This window comes from Eschrichtius robustus, chromosome 4 (assembly GCF_028021215.1).
Source record: "Eschrichtius robustus isolate mEscRob2 chromosome 4, mEscRob2.pri, whole genome shotgun sequence".
NCBI lineage: Eukaryota > Metazoa > Chordata > Mammalia > Artiodactyla > Eschrichtiidae > Eschrichtius > Eschrichtius robustus.
The window spans coordinates 96,811,592-96,834,044 of NC_090827.1; positions in this window are offsets into that span (position 1 = coordinate 96,811,592).

The following is a 22,453-nucleotide window of genomic DNA, read 5'->3' on the forward strand; positions in this document are numbered from 1 at the left end:
CGCACTGCGATGAAGAGTGGCCCCCACTTGCCACAACTGGAGAAAGCCCTCGCACAGAAACGAAGACCCAAACACAGCCATAAATAAATAAATAAATTAAAAAAAAAAAAAAGCACATGCCATAGTAGGTGCAGATCACACAGGCTTTATTAATTTATTTTTCAGGAAAATATTAAGATATCAACAGTTGTGGAGTCCAGAAGTATGTCATTGGAACATGAGCCAGAGGAGGTCATAAGCTCTGATCATAAAGATTTCAGGACAAATTTTTTCCTCAGAGAAGACTCAGATGTCTGATAAGACAAGACAGTGGGAAATAAATCTGCAGGAGATCATTTCTACTGCACTGGGAACATTTATAAGGTTCAATAAATATTCATGAATGGATGAATGGCATCCATAGAGATAGAATGTATCTATGTGACAAAGAGGGGATAAATGGAAAAGAAGATATAGCCTTCAGATTAATATAATTCTAAATATTGCTGAGATGTTCTTCTAATGCCATGAAGCACTTCTCTCCATGGTATTGAAAGAGCGTTCTAAGGATGCTGTCCCCAGTGATGTGGGGCCCCAGACCCAGAAATACAAAGGGCTCTAAACTCTCACTTTCTCTTTAACCAGAGACCTCCTCCGTGTGCTGAGGTTTTCTTTAAGGAATTTTTAAAAGAAAATAAACACAAATTAATAATAATAATAATAAGCTCATAAACCACTCTAAATTTGGTCCTATAGTTTTTAATCATGATACCCCTTATGGGTGGAATTTGGATTTGTGATTTTTGTTCCTTACAGCAATCTCCATGGCCATGCCTCAATGGAGTAGTGGCAATTTTATTACCTATATAAAACTATACAATGTGTGTAAATTAATCAAAACTCAAATACATATGTGTACAAGCAAACTCCTGACTTTGTCTAGTCTAGAAGAATTTAAAGTCTTTTGTAATAATTGCTAATATTTGTAGTATCAGTTTTAAATTGGCAAAAATATATTAAATTGAACTCAGTTGTATCTTACAAAACATACTGAGATACGTAGTGCCAACTATTATAATCACTCACATTTAACAGATAAGGAAACTCTGATTGAAAGAAATTAATTTGCTGGATGAAGAAAGAAATTAACAGAAAAAAAATTGGGTTCAAAATTAGGCATGCCATGGAAAATCTCATGTGTTTCTGCCCTATAGCGTTCTGCCTTGGACAGCTCATACAGGTGGTAACACAAATGCATGTATTGAAAGGAATGTGTCTTAAATTCTGATATCCCTTCATTTTTTCTACCTCCTAGGATATGTTATTCAGAATTTCTCTTAACCTTATTTTTTCTTTGTATTCTCATTTTTACTCTAATTTACCCATTTTATTTCTGCTGCTAAATCCTGACTCCTGCTCCTGATCAATTCAAGCAGGACCAACCCACAGTGTTCTCTCTTCTATATCTAAACCCCTTTCAGTTCTGGCAGGTCTAACCATGTGTTCCTTTACTCAGGCTTTTCAGTGCTCTCCCAATGCCCTCTGGATCAAAAACCAGCATCTAACTATGGTCCACAAAGTTGTATGCAGCCTCTCAGCCCCACTCAAACACGACCTATATCTTCAAGCTTACCGTTTTGTGTTCTAAATCTCGTTGCTTGTTCTAACTCTTTCCTCTTCATGTCTGAGTTGTATCTTAACTCTTCATGTTTATGAAACAGCTTTGATACTCAATGTCAAATTAGACAACTTCTTTTTGTTCTGTTACCTGGTGAATAGCAGTTGTTTCAAGCATATTTCAATGATTATCCACATTATTGCTAGATATGATCAATTCAATACCCATTCTTTTTCTACATTTTTATTCACTCTTGAACTGATTGTATATGTGAATGCTTATTACATATTTTCATGCTTTTTTGCTACCCCTGTTTCAAGCTTCCTAACTATAGATGTAATATCTGTCTTTTATATATATATAGCAGATATTAAAGAATATTTGCCATCAGAGCACGTCACAGACATCAAAAACATAGTATTTATAACAAAATAAGAAATACAGAATATAGATATAATAGTTTTAAATTATAGTTTGTGAGTTGATACAAAAATTTTAAATGCATTGGGAATTATGAAATAAGAGAAAACATTTTAAGTGTTTTTAGTGTATCTAGAAATTATCTTTTGATTGTCTCCAGTTAATATGTTGAGTATTGTTATTACTGTCAAAATCATGAGGAAATTTATGTAATGACAATATATTACATTTTATCCTTTGGAGCTCACAATGCAGAAACACTCTGTCTAACATTTTATTTAATAAGGAGAGTACTTTGTTTTCCAGGTGTGTGTTACTTAGATAGCTAATTGCATGGTTGAAAACCAAAGTAAAAGATTTGCTGAATAACTGGCAGGGAAGAGAATGAAAATAAAGAGAAAGTTTCTAGGGATCTGTTTACACATGTATATAAGAACTAAAAGTGACATCCTAGCATTCAACCACATTTTTCTCTCAAAGATCTTAAAATTCTTTCAACACGTAAAATATATGAGAAGACCACTCTAGTTATTCTATACTTCTAGCACTCCCAGAGGTTTTAAAGATAGAATGAGTATGAAAACAGAGAAGTCATTTTGAAAAGAATGGTCTCAGAAAATATGACAAATATCAAGAAATGCCTTTATCAATTAGCCATTCATGTCTGGGTACACATAACTTGCATATTTATATTTTCACTTACCAAACATTACATCTTCATGTGGTACATTTCTAATACTTATTATAGAGGTAAAATGAAACTTTTCGTTACTCTACATCCAGTCATTCTCACTTTAGTTAGAAGATGACTTCCCTAAGCCAAACCTTGTTCATATAAGTTTCTCACTGGGAGTGGAGGTGGGGAGAGAAAGGAACTTGTAGAATAAAAATTAAGTACAGAAGCTTATTTTTTCCCTTAGCAAGAATTAAGTCCACAGAAATAAAATATTTCCAGAATAGGTGTCCCTGAATAGAGGAATGATCTTAGGTTCTTCCTTCATATTTCAAGTAATAATAACTAAAACATTTAAGGTTAATTTTATTAATTATAGGGTATATCAGGTTTCTGATGACTCTCATGAGGATGAAATTTGGGAAAATAACTATGCAAATAATTTGCAGTTCAAAAATCCTTCTACAGAAATCATAAATAAAGTCAAATTTTAAAAAAGTCAATATTTCCTCCTTTAGTACACATGGAAATTGCTTTAATGGATCATTAGGTTCCTACCACTGGCTATTGGTTTGTTTGTTTGCCTTTATAATATCGTGATCATTCTAGAGTTTTATAACTTTCTATTTAAACTGACTAATTAATGATATACTGTTATTTTTTTAATGTTAAAAAACATGTTAAGAAAGGCAATCACCATATATCATATATCTAATTAGAGACAATGTTTTTCATATCACTCTCTCTTTCTCTCTGTCTCCCTCCTTCTCACTCTCTCTTCTCTGTCTGTATATGGTTGGAGGTTAGAAGCATCTGGGAATAAGTTGGTAGAAGTAGATTATTTTGTAAAATATTAGAATTCACTAATAACCATGTCTTTTTGATTCAGAAATATGTACTTAATACCTTACATAGCTACATCCTTTGATATGTAGATATGTAAGAGGAATATGTGTGTGAGTTAAATGTTAAGTTTTAACTTAGGAGAGGAAATAGAGCAGAAAGAATTGAAGTCTCTGGAAAAAGCTGTCTTTTGCTTTAAATATACACAAAAACAAGCCTGAACTAATCATGAGTGGTTAAATCAGCCACTGCCATTGCCAAGATGAAGTGTCATTAAAGCCATCACTGAAATGAATGAGCTCCTAGTTAAAAGGGGCACTATTTTCTTTCTGTTAAATGACAAGAAAAGAATTAATCTGAAATGATATGTTTCCCTATTCCTAAGTGCAAACTAGCACATTTACAAAATATTTTATTGCTAAACTAATTGTTACTACACTAAACAATGTTTGGAGACAGAATGTTTTCATTATTCCCTGCAATTCCCATTTCCCTTTCTATCTTTCTCTTTTCATATTTTATCTTTTGCTCATTTGGGATCTTCACTGTGTATCATTTATAAACATAAACACCTCATTGGTTTCAAAATGCCTTTCTTTTCTCCATTTGTTTTTCAATTGGAATGTATAATGGAAACACATCTTTCATATAAGACAAACACTTCTGGTGTTTTGAAATCTTTATTAAATCTTCATCTTATCAAAGAGACCAAAGAGCCCAACAGTGTGTTTTCTTTTAAATGGTATTTGTCATAGTAATTTGGGGATGCACTGATTTTACTATTATGCCAAACATTTATATTTTTTATATCTAAAATTACTCTGTTGGATTGTTCTTCTTCTGACTTCACTTTCTTAAAACCTTTTCAATAGTGAATGAATATTATGTTAACAGATTTATTAAATACTAGAGGAAATAAAGAACACTTAATGGTAAATTATTTACTAACTTCTTATTTTAATTTCTTATTGGAATGCCACTGCCTCCACTATAACCCCAAAGACTTCCTCCTCAACTACTGCCAAGCTAACTATTCAATACATTTTGCGGTAGTGCTGGCTCCTAGCCAGTCATATAGGTGTATGTGTGTGTGTGTGTGTGTGTATTTTTAATTAGTTATTTTTTTTTGTATATATATCTTTTTTTTTTAACATCTTTATTGGAGTATAATTGCTTTACAATGGTGTGTTAGTTTCTGTTGTATAACAAAGTGAATCAGCTATATGTATACATATATCCTCTTATCCCCTCCCTTCTTGCGTCTCCCTAACACTCTCCCTATCCCACACCTCTAGGTGGTCACAAAGCACCAAGCTGATCTCCCTGTTCTATGCAGCTGCTTCCCACTAGCTATCTATTTTACATTTGCTAGTGTATATATGTCAGGGCTACTCTCTCACTTCGTCCCAGCTTACCCTTCCCCCTCCCTGTGTCCTCAAGTCCATTCTCTACATCTGCGTCTTTGTTCCTGTCCTGCCCCAGGTTCATCAGAACCTTATTTTTTTTTTTTTTTAGATTCCATATATATGTGTTAGCATACAGTATTTGTATTTCTATTTCTGACTTACTTCACTCTGTATGACAGTCTCTATGTCCGTTCACCTCACTACAAAAAAATCAATTTCGTTTCTTTTCAAGGCTGAATAATATTCCATTCCAACAACTTTTGCTGCATCCCATAGGTTTCGGGTCATTGTGTTTTCATCGTCATTTGTTTCTAGATGTGTTTTGATTTCCTCTTTGGTTTCTTCAGTGATCCCTTGGTTATTTAGTAGTGTATTGTTTAGCCTCCATGTGTTTGTATTTTTTACAGTTTTTTCCTGTAATTGATACCTAGTCTCATAGCGTTGTGGTTGGAAAAGATACTTGATACGATTTCAATTTTCTTAAATTTACCAAGGCTTGATTTGTGAGCCAAGATATGGTCTATCCTGGAGAATGTTCCATGAACACTTGAGAAGAAAGGGTATTCTGTTGTTTTTCAATGGAATGTCCTATAAATATCTATTAAGTCCATCCTGTTTAATGTGTCATTTAAAGCTTGCATTTCCTTATTTATTTTCATTTTGGATGATCTGTCCATTGGTGAAAGTGGGGTGTTAAAGTCCCCTTCTATTATTGTGTTACTGTCGATTTCCCCTTTTATGGCTGTTGGCATTTGCCTTATGTATTGAGGTGCTCCTATGTTGGGTACATAGATATTTAAAATTGTGATATCTTCTTCTTGGATTGCTCCCTTGATCATTATGTGGTGTCCTTCTTTGTCTCTTGTAATAGTCTTTATTTTAAAGTCTATTTTGTCTGATATGAGAATTGCCTGCCCAGCTTTCTTTTAATTTCCATTTGCATGGAATATCTTTTTTCCATCCCCTCACTTCCAGTGTGTATGTGGCCCTAGGTCTGAAGTGGATCTCTTGTAGACAGCATGTATACAGGTCTTGTTTTTGTATACATTCAGCCAGTCTGTGTGTTTTGGTTGGAGCATTTAATCCATTTACATTTATGGTAGTTATCAATATGTATGTTCCTATTACCATTTTCTTAATTGTTTTGGGTTTGTTTTTGTAGGTCTTTTCCTTCTCTGTGTTTCCTGCCTAGAGAAGTTCCTTTAGCATTTGTTGTAGATTTGGTTTGGTGGTGCTGAATTCTCTTAGCTCTTGCTTGTCTGTAAATGTTTTAATTTCTCTGTTGAATCTGAATGAGATCCTTGCTGGGTAGAGTAATCTTGATTGTAGGTTTTTCCCATTCATCATTTTAAATATGTCCTGTCACTCCCTTCTGGCTTGAAGAGTTTCTGCTGAAAAATCAGCTGTTAACCTTATGGGGGTTCCTTTGTATGTTATTTGTTGCTTTTCCCTTCCTGCTTTTAATATTTTTTCTTTGTATTTAATTTTTGATAGTTTGATTAATATGTGTCTTGATGTGTTTCTCCTTGGATTTATCCTGTATGGGGCTTTCTGCACTTCCTGGACTTGACTATTTCCTTTCTCATGTTAGGGAAGTTTTCGACTATAATCTCTTCAAATAGTTTCTCAGACCATTTATTTTTCTCTTTTGCTTCTGGGACACCTACAATTCAAATGTTGGTATTTTTAATGTTGTCCCAGAAGTCTCTGAGACTGCCTTCAATTCTTTTCATTCTTTTTTTCTTTATTCTGCTCTGCAGTAGTTATTTCCACTATTTTATCTTTCAGGTCATTTATCCATTCTTCTGCCTGAGTTATTCTGCTATTGATGTCTTCTAGAGTATTTTTAATTTCATTTATTGTGTTGTTCATCATTGTTTGTTAGCTCTTTAGTTCTTCTAGGTGCTTGTTAAACGTTTTTTGTATTTTTTCCATTCTATTTCCAATATTTTGGATCATCTTTACTGTCATTACTCTGAATTCTTTTTCAGGTAGACTGCCTATTTCCTCTTCGTTTGTTTAGTCTGGTGGGTTTTTACCTTGCTCTTTCATCTGCTGCATATTTCTCTGTCTTCTCATTTTGCTTAACTAACTGTGTTTGGGGTCTCCTTTTTGCAGGCTGCAGGTTCATAGTTCCCATGGTTTTTGGTGTCTCCCCCCAGTGGGTAAGGTTGTTTCAGTGGGTTGTGTAGGCTTCCTGGTGGAGGGGACTGGTAACTATGTTCTGTTGGGTTGGGCTGGATCTTGTCTTTCTGGTGGGCAAGGCTGCGTCCGGTGGTGTGTTTTGTGGTGTTTGTGAACTTAGTATGAATTAGGAAACCTCTCTGCTAATGGGTGGGGTTGTTTTCCTGTCTTGCTAGTTGTTTGGCATGGGGTGTCCAGCACTGGAGCTTGCTGGCAGTTGGGTGGAGCTGAGTCTTAGCACTGAGATGGAGATCTCTGGGAGAGCTCTCACCGATTGATATTACGTGGGGCTGGGAGGTCTCTGGTGGTCCAATGTCCTGAACTTGGCTTTCCCACCTCAGAGGCTCAGGCTTGACCCCAGGCCAGAGCACCAAGACCCTGTCAGCCACATGGCTCAGAAGAAAAGGGAGAAAAAAGGAAAGAAAAAAAAATTAAATAAATAAAATAAAATAAAAGAATTAAAAGAAAAAAATTTTAAAAGTTATTAAAATAAAATGTAATAATAAAAAAACAAAGAGGGCAACCAAACCAATAAACAAATCCACCAAGGGTAACAAGCACCACCAGTGATAACAAGCGCTAAAAACTGTACTAAGATAAACATAAAAATCAGAAACAAGTCAGTTGCAGACAGCAAACCCCATGTCTACAGTTGCTCCCAAAGTCCACCACTTCAATTTTGGGTTGATTCATTGTCTATTCAGGTATTCCACAGATGCAGTGTTCCTCAAGTTGATTGTAGGGATTTAATCTCCTGCTCTGGAGGCTGCATGGAGAAATTTTCTTTTCTCTTCTTTGTTCACACAGCTCCTGTGCTTCAGCTTTGGTTTTGGCCACCTCTGCATGTAGGTTGCTCTCAGGCTTCTGTTCCCACTCAGACAGGACGTGGTTAAAGCAGTGGCTGATTAGGGGGCTCTGGCTCACTCACGCAGGGGCAAAGAGAGGGGTACGGTTGTTATAATTGGAATGCGGTGTGAGGCTGTGGCAGCAGAGCCCAGTGTGACTTTGCAACAGCCTGAGGTGCACCGTGTGTTCTCCTGGGGAAGTTGTCCTCAGATCATGGGACCCTGGCAGTGGCAGGCTGCACAGGCTCCCAAGGTGAGGTATGGGTAGTGACCTGTGCTTGCACACAGGATTCTTGGTTGCTGCAGCAGCAGCATTAACGGTTCATGTCTTCTCTGTTGTCCGAGATGATAGCTGCAGCTTGCACCTGTGTCTGGAGCTTGTTTAGGCGGTGCTCTGCCTTCTGTGGGCAGATAGGGAAGGAATCCCCTCTCTTCACGCACCCAGAAACAATGGTCTCTTGCCTCTTATGCAGGTCCAGACTTTTTCCTGGACTCCCTCCTAGTTAGCTGTGGTGCAGTAGCCCCTGCAGGCTGTGTTCATGGAGCCAACCCCAGTCCTCTCCCTGGGATCTGACCTCCGAAGCCAGAGCCTCAGCTCCCAGCCCCGACCCGCCCCTGTGGGTGAGCAGACAAGCCTCTCAGGCTGGTGAGTGCTGGTGGGCACTGATCCTCTATGTGGGAATCTCTCTGCTTTGCTCTCTGAACCCCTGTTGCTGTGCTCTCCTCCGTGGCTCCATACATTCCCCCCCCCCCACCCTCCCCCTGTCTCTGCCAGTGAAGGTGTTTTGTAGTGCATGGAAACTTTTCCTCTTTCACAGCTCCCTCCCAGAGGTGCAGGTCCTGTCCCTATTCTTTTGTCTCTGTTTTTTCTTTTTTCTTTTGCCCTACCCAGGTACGTGGGGATTTTCTTGCCCTTTGGGAAGTCTGAGGTCTTCTGCCAGCATTCAGTAGGTGTTCCATAGGAGTTTGTTCCACATGTAAATGTATTTTTGATGTATTTGTGGGGAAGAAAGTGATCTCCACGTCTTACTCCTCTGCCATCTTGCAGGTCACCTCCATCTATATCTTTTTAATTCAGAGTTTGGGTTAATGATCCTTCCTACTTAAATATCTTTTATTTATTTCATTCTGTTTTTGACATTTTATTTTATGGATATATTACATTATTTGACTTTCTACTATATCTTATCACATTTATACTTAACTCTCTAGATTTTTTAAATTATTTTAATTTTGGGAACAGTAAATTCAATTCCTAGGTTTTGAATTTATTGGATACCCATCTTAGGACCAATTTTCTTCACTGAGTTTGGAATTACTCTCTCTCTCTCTCTCTCTCTCTCTCATTATTTCTGGGATCTTAGATTTTCTGACTTTTTCTTTTTTTCCTGTCACCTTTGGGGCCCTATCTAGTATTAAGTCAGACAATGGCATCTCAGAATATCAAACAATTTTATTAGGGTAATCAGAGATATAGTAACCAAATCTTGGTTCAAATCTTGCCCCTGATATACAGCTGTGTTCTCTGCTTCCTTTCATATAAGATGCAACACCAATATTCTGTAGTAGCTTTTTTGTTAACCTCCATATAAAAGCAGGAGGATACCAAATCAAAACACTAATAAGTAAAAAAATGGAACACCTTTAATCTCATTAACGATATGAGCCAAAATCCAAATGAGCCAAATTTTCTTGGCTAATTCTGTGTCAATAGGATATGTATTTTCACCCAGGCTCACCACTTTGTGTTTTTGCTTTTTGTTTTTCCTTCTTCTTCTTTTGTTCTTAAAGCTATGACTTTTCAATATTTTTTTATTGTAATATCTCATTGTTTTATTTTATCTATCATTGCTATGTGTTCAGAACCAAGGAAAGGCTTTAAAACATGAAATTCAACACCATCTTGACTGAAATAATATAAATGATATTTGTTACAGTAAGTTGGGAATAAAGCATTTTAATTAATAGAGGCCTTTTACTTGGAGAGATGAGGTAGATTGTATTTTCTTTGTTATCTTATGGTCCTCAAAATACAGTTTAGTTTCTTAATTAGTAGGCCAAATTTAGCTTGGAGGAAAAAAAAAGAGAACAGAATAGCTAATAGTTTCCTAAGAATCTCCTTTTGTGCTATATCCAATGGGTCACTCTCATTTTCTATTTTAATATTTGCCAACTTTTTTCAAGCTGGGTAATGAGTTTGCCAATTTCTATTGTAGATTTGAAAATGTTATTGCTGATCACCCAAGGGAGAGCTACTCCTTGTCTTTGTTTCATGAATTATATCGAACATCCATCAGATCAAGCACTTTTGGCCTCTGCTAAAATCAGCTGGATTTGAACTGGCCACTAGGAAAGGCTTTGGTTCTAATTGCCAAAGATCTTTGCCATTCTGTTCCTCAGAGACTTAATTTTCTAACTTTATCTACACTGCTTTCATTTTCTAATCACAGTTCTGGCATTAAAAAAGAAGTTTTACTTTCAAAAGTTAGGAATTGAAGCAAAAAGTAAGTTTTTTTCTCTTACTTGATCTTTCTGAAAATGCCTTAAGTCTTATGAACAATATACTTATGATTTAATTATGATATCTATCTATCTATCCATCATCTATCTGTCTATTTATCCCATTTACACTTTTGTTTTGTCATTAGGCAAAGAGAATATAGCACGTTGCAATATACCTTGAATTTGTAAACTTATTAGGTTAATTAGCACTAGCATAAAATGTTAGTTAAATTAGTTACAGCAGTCATACTGTAGTCAGAGACTAAACAAACGTAAGTCATACTACAATGGGTGAAAGTCAGCTCCAAATCTTAATGTAATACATTTTGATCTAGGCTTAAGCACTAAGCAAATTTTTCTCATGGTCTAAAGGAATCTTAAGGTCTAGAAACAAAACCAAGTAAAGTTTCTAATTTTCTATTCTTTACATTAAATAAACATATGAATCTTGGATCTCATTACTCTTCAATAATTAATGTTAATCCATAACTATCCAACCTGAGATAGATAATGAGCATTTGTCACATTTCTTTAAACAGAGTCATCTTAGGCTTTCAGAGTAGAAAAGAGAGGTGATGATGACAGATAGTGGTGGAGGGGACTCTCCCAGATATGAGTGGATCTGAACATCCCACATAGTAGAGAATAGAGAAAAAAAAAAAAAAAAAACAAAAAAAGGAAAAAAAAAAGAAAAACAATAAAGGAAAGCAAGCTGGACCTTCTTGGGAGAAGCCTGGCACCCCCTTACACATAGACCTTACCACACCACAAAGGTTATCCCACATTAGCTGAAATCTCCGTCCCTGGGCTTATTGCCCAGTACAACCCAATTCATGCTTGTCTTTCACTTTATAATGCAAGTTTTTGAAAGGAAAAGCTGCACTGTCTCTTCGATTGGTCAATCTGCCATACCAAACACCATACCAGGCTAATAGGAAGTGATAAGTACATACTAGTTAAATGCTTTAATGAATGACTAGTTATCAAGCTATCTAACAACTTTCAAAAAAAATTCTACCCTCTTAACTCACTTTTGTACATTTATACTTTGGTAAAATAAGACAATAATATATACCCTCATAAGATACTGTCTTGCCATTATATGATTACTTTTAGCAATATAGTGCAAATTGCTTTAAAGTTGTTTTCAAAAGCTTTGGTAATGGCCAGATATTTCCTTGGTTTTTCAATAATCTCCTTAAAGTCAAAAGTATTCACTTCTTCATTTGGTGTATTGTACTTGATAAGTTCTCAATAAATTTGATTTATATGAATTGATTAATGCAGAATATATATAGTCAACAAAGACTCAAAAATATTTTTTAAAAGAAGTTGTTTCCTAGTTACCTTTATTTTATCTTACATTGAATACTTTTATCTTCAATTATTTTGCAGAGTAGTTAAAATCAGGAGTTCATTCTTTGCAAACTGGTATATCCTAACACCACACTTACTTCTTTGAACTTAGTTGCTGCTAATAAATACATGTAAAAAAAGAAAGAATGACTAGTTGGACGTATTTTGATATCAGGATCTTTTATTAACTCTATAGTTCTATCAACGCTACTGTGGTATATAGTTTAGGAAATGCTTCTGACTGTGTATCCTTGCTTCATAGAAATTTATCAAAAGAAAAAACAGGTAAATCAGCTCAGACTTCCTTGTAATGATTTTCTAGTGAGACTCAGGCAATGTAAAGAATTTCACAAGGTTCTTCAAAATTCTAAGGTGGTGAAAACCAGATTGTTGTCAGTTAGTGGCTGAATATTTACAATAGCTAGCATATCAGATTGTTGTCAGAATCACTAAAATGTAGAATTATATATATTGCTACTTTTACACTTTATAGTGCTTTAAAGTCATCATGTACTGTACATTTGTACCACACTTTTAGGAACTTGACTTTAATTTTATTATTTTATAAAATTTGAGAATTTATAGCTCTAACTTTATTTTAGTACTATTTTGTTATAAGCCTTGTACATAATTTTAAAAAAGATTTACTCCTACAGAAATCCTCAACCTGGATTTCAAATTTTGTGGAGAGCAGTTAGGCTCTAACAAGTGTAGAAGGACAGATGCAATAGAAGGGGTAATAGAGTGAATGTGTACTGCATATAATTCAAAATGAATGCCTCTTCGAAGAGTGCTGTGTTTGAGCCAACCTCCACACTAACCAAGACAAGGCCGAGTTTACTCAAAGACAGAAGAGAAAAGTACGTGAGTCAGCTATTTCATTCAAGTCCAATTGATTGAATTCACATGACAAATAAAAGGGAACTTTGGGGGGTTTCTGATAATCAGATGGGAGAGAAGCAAAAATTGTCCTGAGAAACTGCTAAAAGGATTGCTGAAGTGATGATTAGTCAATAATTAGGTGAGTTGATTTACCTGGATGAACAGATTATGATCTGAACTGACAGGCCCAGTTTATATCCTCCAAGAAATATTACTTTTCTGTGATTTTTCAACACTTGAATACACTCTATTGAAGGACATTGGAACTGTTTTTGGGAAACAGAAACATTTAAAATAAAAATCTACAGAGGGAAACTCATCTGACATTAAATATAAATAGAAAGCCTTAATTTAGTCATTTGTTATGGCAATGTTAATTCAAGATAACACATGCCTAGATTATAATCTTTGAATGTTACTCAAATATGACACATATAGGCAAGGATTAATGATTATTTTGCACAAATAATTCATAATTCCTCAGGTTTCTGTAGTAATATTATTGATCTTTAGATTCAGATTACATGACAAATATTTATTTTTTCAAACATACTAGCAGTACATCTGGCCAGGTTGATATTTAGCCAGGATGCTTCTGTGGGGCTGTATCAGCTGAGGATGGTTGGCATCCATTCTCATTGGTTGATGCCTAGCTGATATTGTTCAATATTTGAAATCACCGCTACACCAAACAATGTTAGGGGGAGATTGAATGCTCATATAAGCTCAATGACAGTTTGAAAAATTGTAGATATGTCAAAATCCAAGTTAAGGCTGAGTACATTTGGTCTGTGGAAGCATATTATATCCACAGGCTACATTTTGATTTTGGTATTTACCCCATTTCTTCCCACTTAAAATAAAATATAACTTGACAGATCTATCTAAGTAAATTGACTCGGGAATCTCTTTATCAATCATTTGTCTTTTTTCTTATTCTCTGTCAGTGGAATGACCACTTTTGGATATTATATCTTTATTACTAATCAAATATCATTTATTTAATAGGTAATATTACAAAAAGTATATTTTAATCAGAATCTTCATTAATTGAATTAACATTAAAGTTTGCTTTTCCTGGTATTCTGTAAAGGAAAGAGTAGTTTGTTTCATTTGTTTTTAACATTTTCTTTGAAAAATAATAACATAAAAATGAAAAATCTTATTATACAGTAACAGCTCAATTAATTTTTACAATGCAAACATGCCCATAGAACAAACATCCAGATTAATATGTAAAACTAGCACTAACACATACTAACACTCTGGAAGCCCCCCCCCTTGTGGTCCATCCCACTTATTACACACACTGTAAAGGTGCAGACTATTCTGATTTCTATCACCATTGGTTCATTTTGTTTATTTATGAACATTCTATAGAGGGTAATTCCACATTTTCCCATTATGTCACTCATTCTTCTATGATACTCACCACTATTAATTCAGGTAGTTTATTCTATTTCACTGTTGTATAATATTCTGCTATATACATACACACTGTTTTATTTATTCCTTCCGCTATTGATGAATATTTGAGGTGTTCTCAATTTTTTTAACTTTTATAAATAATGATTGTTGTCATTGTTTTTAGCCCCTTAGCAGCAGTTTCTTTCTTTCTTTCTTTCTTTCTTTCTTTCTTTCTTTCTTTCTTTCTTTCTTTCTTTCTTTCTTTCTTTCTTTCTTTCTCTCTCCTTCTTCCTTCCTTCCTTTCTCCTTTCTTTCTTTCTTTCTTTCTTTCTTTCTTTCTTTCTTTCTTTCTCTCTCCTTCTTCCTTCCTTCCTTTCTTCTTTCTTTCTTTCTTTCTTTCTTTCTTTCTTTCTTTCTTTCTTTCCTTCTTTCTTTCTTTCTTTCTCTTTCTTTTCCTTTTCCTTTTTCTTTTTCTTTTTCTTTTTCTTTTCTTGACAACATCTTACCCTGGAAATGTGCACATTGGAAACATCAACTCATTCAAACAGAATTTAGGTACAGAATACCATATCAGGTGTTCTTTTCTGAAGTTCACTTTTATCTGAGATGTTTGTTTTGAAGTCTTATCTTCCTTGGTGACCATGTATACAATTTTGTTTTCCCTGTCCCAGTGAGATTATAACAAAGTCTAGAGTGTTGGTTTGTGTTGTCTTTCTGCATTTTGCACTCTATGCCTGTAACTGAGAAGAAACAAATGTCCAGTGGTGAAATAATCCTAGAATAGATCACATCTTTGATATCTCTATTTTAATATTACACTTCAAGCTGACTCTGCTAAATTCTAATTGTGGGGGTTTGCATAGCTTTCAGTTTTGCAAGAAAAGTTAATCACAGTTCGGTTGTTGTCACTATTTTCAACCATCATGGATGTCATGAAATTTCAATATAAAAATAGCAACTCTATTCATTCCATATAAATCCATTGTTTCAATGTTAATCACTCCACATTGTCTGAAAAATGAGCTCTCTAATAGTAAAATCACACCAGGAAGATATAAATCATAAGATTTTAATCTATTTTTCAAATAGATATGGAAAACCTAGTTCCACTAAAAGGAGACCTCTACTTTTAAACATTTTATTTTGAAATAACTTCAGATTGTTAGAAAAAAATTATATCCTCAGTATACCCTTTATACAGATTCTCCATATGCTAGCATTGTTTTATGTTTGCTTTATTGTTACCTGTAGATATTATTATCTTTGAATCATTTGAGAGTAAGTTACATATATGATGCTACTTTACATCTAAGTACTTCAATATATGTCCCTTAAACACAAGGGAAATCCTCTTCTGTAACCACAAGCCAATGATCAAAATCAGGAAAGTATCAAAAATTAGTACTATTTTCTAATCTATAGATCTTATTAACATTTTTCTTATTGACCCAATAATGTCTGTTCTTTACAGAAGACAAAATGTTTCTGGCTTTACATCCAATTCAAAATTACAGGTTGCATGTAGTTGTCACATTACTTTAGTTATATTTAATTTGGAATATTTCCACAGTCTGTCTTTTGTGACCTTGACATTTGTGAAGAGTGCAGGACATTTATTTTGAAGAATGCCTTTCAATTGGAAAAGTATGATATTTGCTTCTGAAGAGAATCATATTATGCAATTTTAGCAATAATACCATAAAAGTTATGCTAATTTTTTCAGTGTATCATCCATAGCAGGAATAATGTGTTGTTCCATACACCCCTTCCAGGAAATACTAGCTTCTGTGATCAGTTTAAGTAGTATCTGACAAGTGATTTCACTGTAAAGTTATTGTTTTACTTTTTGTAATTAGTAAGCACCCTGAAGGGAGAGACTTTGACACTATGTAAATATCATATTATTCTTCAAATTCTCACTTAATAGTTTTAGTGTTAACTGATGAATCTTGCCTGAATTTATTATTATTGTAATGGTTGTCAAATGCCAATTTTTCTCAACCTATCATTTATAGTAAATTTCTTAGCATTCTACTCTAAGGGTGATTTATTTATTTGTTTTTGTCAGTATGGACATGTGGATTATGATATTCTATAGGTTATAACCTGTTACAATATTCATTTTCATGCTCTAGTCCTTGTTAGGCAACCTTGACATATTTTTAATATGGCTTGTTAACATTTTATTAATGTGTTTACCTTTAATTCATAAATGATATTATGGGGTCATTTACCTTTTGTATACTTTTTTATCAGAGTTACATGCCAAGATATACTTGCTTCATGAAAATAATCTTTGAATCCTTCAATATTCTGTATTCTTGTATTAGTTAGGGTTCTCTAGAGCAACAGAACTGATAGGGTGTGTACATATAGAGAAAGAGATTTGTTATAAAGAATTGGCTCGACCAATTATGAATGCTGATGAGTCCCAAGATCAGCAGGATGAGTCAGCAAACTAGAGACCCAGGAGAGCTGATGGTATAGTTCCAGTCCAAAAGCTGGCAGGTTCCAGATAAAGTAAAATCTGATGTTTCAGCAGGAAAATTGCCAGGGTTCAAGAGCAGTCAGGAAAGAAAAATTATCTTAGTTATGGAGGGTCACCCCTTTTGTTCTATTTAAGCCTTCAAGGCCCTCCTACATTAAGGAAGACAACCTGCTTTACTCCATCTCCCCATTTACATATTAATCTCATCCAAAAACATCCTCATAGAAACAACCAGAACAATCTTTGACCAAATTTCTGGCACTCCATAGCCTAGTCAAGTTGACATATATACCCATCACAACTCGGAAAAAAAATTTGAAGGCTTTTTAAATTCCAATTTTAAATCATTTGGTTTGGTGTTTTTTGTGCTATAGTTTATTTAAAAAGTTCTCCATCTCCACTACAGATATTTGCTTCTTGGAACTTTATATTTCTAATAAGGTAAACTCAATTTCTCTAATATATTATCCATTTTATCGAGATTTTATGATATATGAAAAATGCTTTTTAATTTAAAAAATCCTAATTCAACACTTATTTCTCTTAATTACATGTTATTTTGTTAACTGTACTTTTCCTTTCTTCATTTTGATGGAATTAACAAACTCTTTATCTACTTTATTTAATCACTTTTTAAAAAAATGCAGGACATTGAATTATTAATTATTTCTTAGGAGGTTTCTATTCTCCATGGCATTTATTTTTATTTTATCTTTATATTTCCCTTCTTTCTCTTTCTGGTTTGTTGTTGTTTTTGTTATTTTCTTAGCTTATTGAGATGGGAATTTAGTTCAAATATTTTTATTTTTTAATTTTTATAAAAATATTAGTAATTCATATCTGAACACTTTTTCAAATAATTTAATTATATACTAAAATATGTGGTTTTGGTTATTGTTATTTTGAAAGATGATAATTTCAGTTATCTTTTACCTAAGAGGTTTAAAAAATGTTTTTAATTTTATTTTTTCAGTTTCAATCTTTTGGCTGTTTTTTCTGCTTTTCTATAATATTCCTTTTTAAGTTTTTATTCTACTCTATTCTTCCTAAGGCACTTTTAAACCAAGTCTTCATTTTTTTAATGAATTTGTCATCTATTTATTGATATTTAATAAATTCAATCAATTCTAATTTTGCTTCTACCTTTTTGAGTTCTGTTTTTAGTGTCTGTTTTAAATATTAATGTTTTATCATATCAACATATTCTTGTGTGAGTATAATTTAGAAGTGCAACACCTTCTGTCAGTTTGATAAATCAAATTTTTTTACTAAATTCTTTTTTGGGATGGTGGAATGATGGGGAAGATATTGAATGTCTTTTGATTTCTTATGTCATTTTTAATTTTCTTTTTTTGGAAAGACTCATTTTTCTTCTCTCTCTCTTCTTGTCACAGTGCAACTTTTATGCTTTTGACATTTTTTTGCCTTACAGTTATAGTAAAGATATGTGTTTAGTTATATTTTCTCTTCATTTTTAACTTTTTCTAAAGATGACTTGGAAAATTTTGAATTAAACAGACACCATTCTCCTCAAGAATCCTTAAGAAAAAAACAGTTTGTTTTATTTTTATTTGTTCTCTTTTGTTCTACTGAAATTTTCATCTCATGACAAAAATCCCACAACCAACCCAGGAAGACATATTCTATCTTAACTCTGGAGAAAAATAATGTACTAATACTTCTCTTATACCACTACTCTCCACTTGCAAGATTATATCTTTACTTTCATATGCTGGACATCAATGAATATATCCATAATTAAATTAAGAAAGAATGAGGGACAGATGAAATATTTGCAGAAGGTGAGTGCAGGCTTTATATTATTAGGAAGTAAGGACATCATAGGCATATTCAGCCTTCCAAATATTTTTTTGAAAATGATTTTACAAAGGCATACACTAAGATGGATTTGAAATTTTGAATGTTTAAAATACTTCTGAAATATGTCTTCAGTTATAAATATAAATACATATATATTTCTACACAGAAGAAGGTATTTTGAGGCAGTTTGTACCCAGAGGAAACACGGAGAAATTCAGTTTTTAGCAGGCATAAACAAATGATGGAAGAATCAATATTTGTTAAAGATAGATACAAAAGTTTAAAAGAAATTTAAACAAAACAGAATAAACCAGGGTAATGGTCCATAAAGAACTGGGACTTGTTCATCTGTACCATTTTTCTACATTCCACATATATGTGTTAATATATGATATTTTTTTTCTCTTTCTGACTTACTTCACTCTGTATGACAGTCTCTAGGTACATCCACGTCTCTAGCAAATGACCCAATTTTGTTCCTTTTTATGGCTGAGTAATATTCCATTGTATATATGTACCACATTTTTTATCCATTCATCTGTCAAAGGAGATTTATGTTGCTCCCATGACCTGGCTATTGTAAATAGTGCTGCAGTGAACGTTGGGATGCATGTGTCTTTTTGAATTATAGTTTTCCTTGGGTATATGCCCAGAAGTGGGATTGCTGGGTCATATGGTAGTTCTATTTTTAGTTTTTTTAAGGAACCTCCATACTGTTCTCCATAGTGGCTGTATCAATTTACATTCCTACCAACAGTGCAAGAGGGTTACCTTTTCTCCACACCCTCTCCAGCATTTATTGTTTCTAGATTTTTTGATGATGGCCATTATAACCGGTGTGAGGTGATACCTCATTGTAGTTTTGACTTGCACTTCTCTAATAATAGTGATGTTGAGCATCTTTTCATGTGCCTCTTGGCCATCTGTATATCTTCACTGGAGAAATGTCTGTTTAGGTCTTCTGCCCATTTTTGGATTGGGTTGTTTGTTTTTTTGATATTGAGCTGCATGAGCTGCTTATAAATTTTGGAGATTAATCCTTTGTCCATTGATGCATTTCAAAATATTTTCTCCCATTCTGAGGGCTGTCTTTTCGTCTTGTTTATAGTTTCCTTTGCTGTGCAAAACTTTTAAGTTTCATTAGGTCTCATTTGTTTATTTTAGTTTTTATTCCCATTACTCTAGGACGTGGGTCAAAAAAGATCTTGCTGTGATTTATGTCAAAGAATGTTCTTCTTATGTTTTCCTCTAAGAGTTTTATAGTGTCTGGCCTTATATTTAGGTTTTTAATCCATTTTGAGTTTATTTTTGTGTATGGTGTACGGGAGTGTTCTAATTTCATTCTTTTACATGTAGCTGTCTGGTTTTCCCAGCACCACTTATTGAAGAGACTGTCTTTTCTCCATTGTATATCCTTGCCTCCTTTGTCATAGATTAGTTGACCATAGGTGCATGGGTTTATCTCCGGTTTGCAAGGCAGAATTGAGGCACAGATGTAGAGAACAAATGTATGGACACCAAGTGGGGAAAGTGGGGGGTGGGGCGTGGGGGGTGGGATGAATTGGGAGATTGGGATTGACATATATACACTAATATGTATAAAATCGATAACTAATAAGAACCTGCTGTGGGCTTCCCTGATGGTGCAGTGGTTAAGAATCTGCCTGCCAATGCAGGGTACACGGGTTCAATCCCTGGTCCAGGATGATCTCACATGCCACGGAGCAACTAAGCCCATGAGCCACAACTGCTAAGCCTGTGCTCTAGAGCCCGCGAGCCACAACTACTGAGCAAGCATGCCACAATTACTGAAGCCCAAGTGCCTAGAGCCCGTGCTATGCAACAAGAGAAGCCACTGCAATGAGAAGCCCACGCACTGCAATGAAGAGTAGCCCCCGCTTGCTGCAACTAGAGAAAGCTCGTGCACAGCAACAAAGACCCAACACAGCCAAAAAAATAAGAAAGATAGCACAAAGAACTCTACTTCACTCCGCTGTACAGTAGAAACTAACACACATTGTAAAACAACTATACCCCTATTAAAAAAAAAAAAAAAAAAACTCTGCCCCAATATAAAATTAATTTTTTTTAATAAATAATAAATTTAAAAATTTTAAAAGGATAAATAACCAACAGGTACCTACTATATAGCACAGGGAAATCTGCTCAATATTATGTGATAACCTGTATGAAAAAGGATCTAAAAAAGAATGAATATATGTATATGTATAACTAAATCACTTTGCTGTACACCTGAAACTAACACAACGTTGTAAATCAACTATACTCCGATAAAGTTAAAATATTTTAAAAAAAAAAGAAGAATACCTGGTAGTGGTGAAATGACTATTTGACTTATTTTTGAAGTAAAAACAAAGACATGGTAAATTGATATTTTAGTCAAGATAGAAAAACATTAATAGGAATATACATTTAGTTTTTTCATATTTTTATTTTACACCCATTGTGTTTCATGTATTTTATTAGGCACTTGGACTGTAGTTTTCATTCTCACAATGATCATCATGAACCCTATCAAAATGTGTTACACACTGAAGACATTTATTAAGTTAATTTGAATGCACTGATAAATGGTTTAGATATGAATACAAAATATAGCACTTTGTTCTGAATTCACTAGGAGGAAATGTGGTTAAAGTTACTATATATATTTCAGTTGTTTAGTTCATGCCCCTTGGCATTTTATTTCAGGGAAGTGTTTTTTGTTTTTGTTTTTCTACGTAGAGGATATCTTTTAAAAAGAGTAAAATAGCGTCTTTATGATCAGTCTTGTTTTGTTTATTTCTTCTCTTGTTTTTATCATTTGCATAAAGAAATTTCTCCATAAATCTTTACATATGACTCTAATTCAGGGACTAGATCTATATGCAGTAAAATTTTATCACAAAAATTAATAAAATATAAAATAATGAAATATAATTATGTTTACCATGACTAATTTTAAGATAGGACAAAAATATTTAACTTCTATAAATTTACCATATAAATAACATTCTGACATTTTACAAAATCTCATAATTTATATTTCTATAGTCAATATTAAGTTTTAATAACGTTTTTCAACTGAAGTAATTATTTTTCAATTTTATTTTAAAATATCAGCAAATATCTACACAAGTTATGATTTCTAAAAACTATTATGACTGAAATTTAGCTTGGTTTCTCTTAGCAGGATTTTGTTTTCTTATTCTTTTTTCTTCCTTTTTTTTTTTTTTTTTAATAATAGCTGAAGACTGAATAAAGAACTGCTCATCAGATTAACAAAGGAGTTAAGCATTCAAGGGAGGAATTTGCATTTTTAGAAAAGTCGTTTCTTGATATACCCTCTGCCATGTTACAGGAGAGAAATACCTAAGGTGAATTAAATATTCATGGATTATAATTTGCCACATACTAGTTACCTGCTTTTGCAGGATAGTAAAACTAATTTGCCCCATCTTTAGTAATTATGGTCTCTTGCTATTCGTTGTAAAAAGCTTTCCTGATCCAAATGTACAATCAGCAACCAGATATTTTCTTACTCAAAAATCCTATTTTTTCTTAACATCATGAGAATTATATTAAGATATTAAGTGTTTGCATATCTTTCTATAGAGAATAATTGGAGAGTTTTTAAAGGAGAAAATAATCTTTCTGGGTGGTTGTAATACAGTCCAGACTGGAGGCAGGGCATAGAAGAAATAGTGTGTTGGCATTTCTTTGACCTCTATGATCAGAACAGCTGCCTAAAGGGTCCTGATTTTTTTTCATCCATTTTTATAATTGCATATGACTTTGATACAAAGTATAACTATGCTCAAAGGCCAAGCTTCATTCGAGGAAAATTATAGACCTGTACTGCTGAATGCATAGAGACTGAGTTCATAAAATGCAATTTAGCAAATTCTTTTTAAGTGGGGCATTTTTGATATGGTCCCTAAGGGTATTGGAATCTTCTACCAGGTAAAAATGTATGTCAAGAGGCTCTGAAATAAGCCTACTCTTGCAGATGTTAAAATTTGAATGAGA